Genomic DNA, 8,005 nt, shown 5'->3' with positions numbered 1-8,005 from the left:
TGGGAAGCTTTTAAAGAACAACTTTTTAAAGAGGATTACTAAGAAGGAAATACGCAGTGAAAAAATTAGGTACGAAGGTAAACTGGCCAAAAATATAAAGGAGGATAGTAAAAGCTTTTTTAGGTATGTGAAAGGGAAAAAAATGGTTAAGACTAAAATTGGGCCTTGAAGACAGAAACAGGGCAATATATTACGGGGAACAAAGAAATGGCAGAAGAATTGAATTGTTAATTCAGATCTGTGTTCACTGGGGAAGACACAAGCAACCTCCCTGAGGTAACAGTGGCTGAAGGACCTGAACTTAAGGGGATTTATATTTGCCAGGATTTGGTGTTGGAGAGACTGTTAGGTCTGAGGGTTGATAAGTCCCTGGGGCCCAATGGTCTACATCCCAGGGTACTGAAGGAGGTGGCTCGAGAAATCGTGGATGCATTGGTGATTATTTTCCAGAGTTCGATAGATTCGGGATCAGTTCCTGCGGATTGGAGGGTGGCTAATGTTGTACCACTTTTTAAGAAAGATGGGAGAGAGAAAGCAGGAAATTATAGACCTCAGTGGTGGGAAAGATGCTGGAGTTTATTATAAAGGATGAAATTACGACACATCTGGATAGTAGTAACAGGATAGGTCAGAGTCAGCATGGATTTATGAAAGGGAAATCATGCTTGACTAATCTTCTGGAATTTCTTGAGGATGTAACTCTGAAGATGGACGAGGTAGATCCAGTAGATGTAGTGTACCTGGACTTTCAGAAAGCTTTTGATAAAGTCCCACATAGGAGGTTAGTTGAGCAAAATTAGGGCTCATGGTATTAGGGGCAAAGTACTAACTTGGATTGAAAGTTGGTTGGCTGACAGGAAACAAAGAGTAGTGATAAACGGCTCCATTTCAGAATGGCAGGCAGTGACCAGTGGGGTACCGCAGGGATCAGTGCTGGGACCGCAGCTTTTTACAATATATGTTAATGATATAGAAGATGGTATTAGTAATAACATTAGCAAATTTGCTGATGATACTAAGCTGGGTTGCAGGGTGAAATGTGGGGAGGATGTTAGAAGATTACAGGGTGACCTGGACAGTTTAGGTGAGTGGTCAGATGCATGGCAGATGCAGTTTAATGTGGATAAATGTATAGTTATCCACTTTGGTGGCAAGAACAGGAAGGCAGATTACTATGTAAATGGAATCAATTTAGATAAAGGGGCAGTACAAAGAGATATGGGTGTTCTTGTACACCAGTCAATGAAGGTAAGCATGCAGGTACAGCAGGTAGTGAAGAAGGCTAATAGCATGCTGGCCTTCATAACAAGAGGGATTGAGTAAAGAGGTTCTTCTGCTGCTGTACAGGGCCCTGGTGAGACCACACGTGGAGTACTGTGGTACTGGTGTGCAGTTCTGGTCTCCAAATTTGAGGAAAGACATTCTGGCTATTGAGGGAGTGCAGCGTAGGTTCACGAGGTCAATTCCTGGAATGGCGGGACTACCTTACACTGAAAGACTGGAGCGTCTGGGCTTGTATACCCTTGAGTTTAGAAGACTGAGAGGGGATCTGATTGAGACATATAAGATTATTAAAGAATTGGACACTCTGGAGGCAGGAAACATGTTTCCGCTGATGGGTGAGTGTCGAACCAGAGGACACAGCTTAAAAATACGGGGTAGACCATTTAGGACAGAGGTGAGGAGAAACTTCTTCACCCAGAGAGTGGTGGCTGTGTGGAATGCTCTGCCCCAGAGGGCAGTGGAGGCCCAGTCTCTGGATTCATTTAAGAAAGAGTTGGATAGAGCTCTCAAGGATAGTGGAATCAAGAGTTATGGAGATAAGGCAGGAACAGGATACTGATTAAGGATGATCAGCCATGATCATATTGAATGGTGGTGCAGGCTCGAAGGGCAGAATGGCCTACTCTGCACTTATTGTCTATTGTCTATTGAACTCAGCAAAGGGAAAACACACTCCAACTCCCAATGAAATTAGGAAACAAAAAGTCCACTAATTTCCCCATCAGCAGGCTTGGCTAAGGTTCAGCACCTGTTATCGGCCCTGGGAGGTAATCACAGAGAGTAGGAAGAGCTACAGAGCCAGCAATTTCTGATCAAGTAACACCTTGTGTCTTTCTGGCTAGGAAGGCATGGCATCTCCGAGTGGATTCTGGCCAATGTATGTTTAATTATGAGTGTCAGTGTGTACACAGCAGGCAACTAAAAGGTTCCATTCTGGTAATGCATCGTCACCTGGACTAACACTTGGTTTCCACTTGAAGCTGCTATAATCAAATCAAAAACACAGATGGGTGTACCATCTGGAGCCCTCTGTGTCTTTTTATCTAGACATGTCCTAAAAGAGCAATAGCTACTTCCATAGCCCCCAGGCTTTCTGGCTGCTGTAGCCTCCTCGAGCCCAGCACATTTTGTAATTAATGTTCTTCATGTTCCAGTTTCCCCAGTGCTACCCTCTCCTCCATATTCACTTTCCCCTCAAAGGAGCCGTATGGTAATACCAATCTCAGTCTGGCCACTGTTTCTTCTGCAATCAGAGGGCAGATGAACCAAGGTTTGCTTTCCCTGGGTAGAATCTCCAGTCCCAAGCCTCAGGCTAGGCCCAACTTCAGTGTGTGTGTGTGTGTGTGTGTGTGTGTCTGTCTGTGTATATACGCGTGCGATGGCAGAATGACAACAGAGCTCTGGCCACACCACAACCAGCTTCATGGATTTTGAACAAACTCTCGTTTATTCTGAACAAAAAGCAAACAAGGACAATTCTTTCTCGCCTCATTTCCTCCGTACCATGTCTATGACTCAATCCTGTTTCTGTTAGGTGGGTGCTGGTTAAACCATCACCAGTCATCTCTCTCTCTCTCTTTCTCTAATGAGAGAACAGCCCTATGGTCTGGTAAGTCTTTATCTACCACACTCCTCCCCTACCCGCCCCCCCCCCCCTGCCAACACTGCATCCTCTCTCCATTCACTCCCACCCCATTTTCCCAATAATCACAGAGGTTCAGTGACTCCATCACTGAGATGGTCTAAATTCTCCCCGAATTGCAGGCAGTTGCTGATATCAAGTGTGCATTCTACCAGTCAGTGGTACAGTCCAGTTTCACACCATTTAATGTGGGTCATTTCAATCTGTGATCTACAATGTTACACTGTAAATGTAAATTCAATTCCGAATTAGCCGTGAGCATTGTAGTCCAGGGTGAGCAGACAATCCAATTAGTTTGCAATTTGTTTGATTTGGCAGAGTATTCAGCCCGCAAGGGACTCTGATGAGCAAACTCTGATGAGCAATCTCTGATGAGCAATCTCTGAGTGTTGCTGCAGGAAAACCTGTCAAACCCAGTTTCTCCAAACTGACAAGGTAAAGTCACACATATGCTACTTTTACCCTAGTTATTTTACTTCCATATGGCCCAGATACCTCACTAATCCCCTTAACCCCTCACTAATTCACCCTCGTCTATCCCTACCCTGACTGTGTCACCAATTCCCCTCCACCCCCACACTAACTCACACTCCTCCATCCACCTCTCCTCCAATTCCCCTACCCCCTCACTAACTTTCAGCCCTCCATCCCTACCCCAGTTCCCTCACCAACTTCCTCCATTCCCTCGCTAATACACACCCCTCCAATCCCTGGCTCTCTCACTAACTCTCCTCAAATCCGTCACTAATTCACTCTTCACCAGCCCTCTTCCTAATTTACCATCTCGCATCCCTGGTTCCATCATTAAATCATCATCCTCATTGCTTCTCTCCTGACCTTCTGCCACCCCTCACTTAATTGACTGGCCACCAACACCGAGTTCTTGTTCCCCCACCTTCTATCCGTTCATTCTCAAACTCCTGGCTCCCTCACATCTGACCCTTCACTCATTTCTGCTGCTGTCCAGCCCAGCCCAAGCCATAGTGATGCTGCTGATAAGCCAACCGTGTGCTCATAGTTCATATACTCCCTACAGTGTGGAAACAGGCCCTTCAGCCCAACAAGTCCACACCAACCCTCAGAAGAGTAATCCACCCAGAACCATTCCTCTACGTTTAACCCCTGACTAATGCACCCAACTCCACCACACATCCCTGCACACTATGGACAACCTAGCATGGCCAATTCACCTGACCTGCACATCTTTGGATTGTGGGAGGAAACCGGAGCACCCGGAGGAAACCCACGCAGACACGGGGAGAATGTACAAACTTCACACAGACAGTCACCCGAGGCTGGAATTGAACTCGGGTCCCTGGTGCTGTGAGGCAGCAGTGCTAACCACTGAGCCACCGTGCCACCCCTTCCAAAGTCGCCATCCTCCCCCTCTCAATGAGCATGAGCCTGCGACCCTCACCCAGGATAATACTACCCACATGATGCCCTCTGCTCAGTCATATCAGCATGGCTGTGCCATCAGCTGATTCAGCCTCTGAGCTAGCTTGTGCTTTCTGAGACACTGCTATCCCAGAGAGTGGCAGGAAGGCCATGGGGTGAGGAGCACATGACATGTGGGCTTCCCCATTTGGGGGCGGGGACAATCTTGTTTGTGTAATGCCTGCCACAACACTCCGATCAACAAGGAAAGGCTGAATAGGCTGGGGCTGTTTTCGCTGGAGCATCGGAGGCTGAGGTTTACAAAATCACATGGGGCATGGATAGGATAAATAGACAAGGTCTTTTCCCTGCGGTTGGGGTGTCCAGAACTAGAGGGGCATAGGTTTAGGGTGAGAGGGGAAAGATATAAAAGGGACCTAAGGGGCAAATTGTTCACATAGAGGGTGGTGCGTGTATGGAATGAGCTGCCAGAGGAAGTGGTGGAGGCTGGTACAATTACAGCATTTAAAAGGCATCTGGATGATTATATGAATAGGAAGGGTTTGGAGGGATATGGGGCGGGTGCTGACAGGTGGGACTAGGTTAGGTTGGGATATCTGGTCGGCATGGACAGGTGGACCCGTGCTGTACATCTCTATGACTCTAAGTGCAAGATTCTGCCCTTACCAGTCTATGTAAGGCTTCATGACAGTGTAACTGTATGAAAGACCAAGCCTGAGGAGGTGGAGTTGTGGCTCAGCAATCTCTCCTCCATCTGATGCAATGCTGATTTACCCACTTTGGCTTATCTTCCAAAGTACGTACAAGCCTTTGTTCTGAGGATCAAAAGGAAATAGGGTCTGCAAAATATAATGACTCAACCCCAGTGTGTGTCTTCTGTGACTCACTGAAGCCAAATTTTATGACTTATATAAAAAAACAGCAGTCAGCATCCATGAGACTAAGGAGATCAACATGATGACAGCAATAAATGGGATACATTCCAATTACAGCATCTACACTTCAAATACACGAGGGAGGTAGACATATGCGATGCTTGAATATAATTCTGTGGAAAATTTCAAGAGATCTCTGAATTGAAGTTGAAAATCCAAACTGCCAGTGAAAGTGTTTGCAGCTTCCTCAACTTCCTTTTGGGACATGAGCTCTTCAAAGTGCAGTTTCTCATTTAGTTTCCCAACTTGTTTCAAAGTAGCAGACTTGGCCATAGTGGGGCAGTGTTCCGAATTGAAGGAGTGTTGGAAACAATGAAGGGTTTTGATCCAACAGATGGGTAGATGCCCTTTCTCAAGGCAGGTGAGCTGGTAACCAAAGGAAACAGACTTAAATCAACCGATTACATCAACCAAGAGAGATGAGGAGCTTCCTCTTTAATGCAGCAAGTTGCTGTGACTCAGACTTCATGGAGGGATGATGAAAGCAGATTCAAAGGGAACTGGGAATGGGAAAATAATACATTCGAGAAGGAAAACTTTGCAGGGCTATTGGGACAGAGCACTGGGAATGGATATACTTCCACTGTTCATAACTCTACAGACTGAAGCAGTCCATACTGTCACGTATCAAGACATGGATGAAATCAATGGGTGCACTGATCAATGGGAAGTAATATTTACATCACTTATGCTCCACACAATTGCCATCTCCAACATGAGAGAATCAAACAACTTACCCTTGCTATTCATGCACATTAAATCATTAAGCCCCCTCTATCCTGGGAGTTACTATGGACCTGCCTGTGCTTTTCCAGCGCCAACTTTTCAACTCTAATCTCCAGCATCTGTAGTCCCTCACTTTCTCCGAGTTACTATTGACCTGAAACTAAACTGGACTCACCATATAAATATGGTGTCGACAAGAGTAGGTCAAAGGCTAGGAATACTGCAGTGACTCACCTCCTGACTTCCCAAAGCCTGTCCACTATCTACAAGGCACAAGTCAGGAGTGTGATGGAATACTCCCCCACTTGCCTGGATAGGTGCAGCTCCAGCAACACTTAAGAAGCTTGACACCATTCAGGACAAAACAAGCCATCCAACACCTTAAACATTCACTCCCTCCACCATTGGTTCAGTGTGGCAGCAGTGTGAACCATCTACAACGTGCACTGTGAGACCTTAATATCATTTTCCAAACAAGTAAGCTCTCCCACCTAGAAGGAGAACCACAGCAGGTACCAGCCTCTTGGCTGGTTCTCCAGGTTTCCCTCTAAGTCCCACCCCATACTGATTTAAAGATAATATTGTTGCTGCTCCTTTATTGTCACTGGGACTCCCTCCCCAACCACACCCAGAGTGCAGCTGGACTGCAGCAGCTCAAGAAAGTGGTTTTCCATTGCAGGTATGACCTAGACATGGGAAAGTGGTGGCACAGTGCTCGGGTCAGTGGCATAGTAATCCAGAGACTCAGGTTGGTGTTTTGAGGTTCAAATCCCACCATGCCAGATGGTGAAACTTGAATTCTATAAAACATCTGAAATTAGAGGCTTAACCAATGGTGATCATGTGAAAATCTATCTGGTACACTATGGCCCTTTAGGGAAAGATATCTGTCTCCCTTGCGTTATTTGGCCTATATGGATTCCTAACTCTTAACTACCTTCTGTAATGGTCATGAAGGATGAGAGTTAAGTGTTGACTTAGCTAATACACCCACATTCTATCTATAAATGTGTAAATGCAAAGAGTTATGAGAGGTGGAATGGCCACATTGTGTACTTTTAAAATCTTCACCATATGGGGGACTAATAGTTTGATAAGAAACTCCCCTGATGTTCTCTTCATCACCTGCAGTTCCCTTGGAGGGATTCTGGGACAAATCATTGAATCCCTACAGTGTGGAAGTTGGCCATTTGGCCCATCAAGTCCACACTGACTCTCCAAACAGCATCCCACCCAGATCTACCCCCCCCCCACTTGGAACCCTGTATTTCCCATGGCTAATCCACCTAACCTGCACATCTTTTGACTGTGGGAGGATACTGGAGCACTCGGAGGAAACTCCACACAGTTGCTTGAAGGTGGAATCGAACCCGCACTGGTGCTGAGAGACAGCAGTGCTAACTACTGAGCCACTGTGCCACCCAGACACCTTAAAGATACAAAAGCACAAGATACAGAAGTAGTAGACCATTCAGCCCATTGAATCTGCTCTACCTTACTATACAATACACAGCCAACCTTGAACCTTGGCTTTATTTTCCTGCTTATTCCCCAATCCCTCAAGTCCCTGAGAGACCAAACATCCACCCCAGCCTTAAATATACTCAATGACGAAGCATCATTCTTCATCGCTGTGCTGTGGAGAATTCCAAACTTCACACTCTTTGAGGAAACTTCTCATGTCACCTCAATTGTCTTCCCCTCACCCTGTGAGGAGCAGGTTTATTTTCATCTTGCTTCCCACTTCCCACAAGATTCCGTCCTACCTGGAGACTGGAAAACCACTCTGTCCAAGTTCACCATTACCCTCAGGGATTTACAGTCTAAGCTGTAGGGTTGGGACTCCTTGTGGCTGATAATGAGGCCTCATTGTGTGGTGCGTCAGGCACACAGAAATGCCCCCAGAGGCCTGAATAATGGGCAATTTGGACATGTTCCCCAGAAGGATCTCCAAGCCATTGCATGGTGACTAATGGTATTCTGTGGAAACGAGGCAGGTACGCGCAGGGAAGGCAGGTCT

This window comes from Chiloscyllium punctatum, chromosome 17 (genome assembly GCF_047496795.1).
Source record: "Chiloscyllium punctatum isolate Juve2018m chromosome 17, sChiPun1.3, whole genome shotgun sequence".
Lineage (NCBI taxonomy): Eukaryota > Metazoa > Chordata > Chondrichthyes > Orectolobiformes > Hemiscylliidae > Chiloscyllium > Chiloscyllium punctatum.
This window is presented reverse-complemented; position numbering follows the sequence as displayed.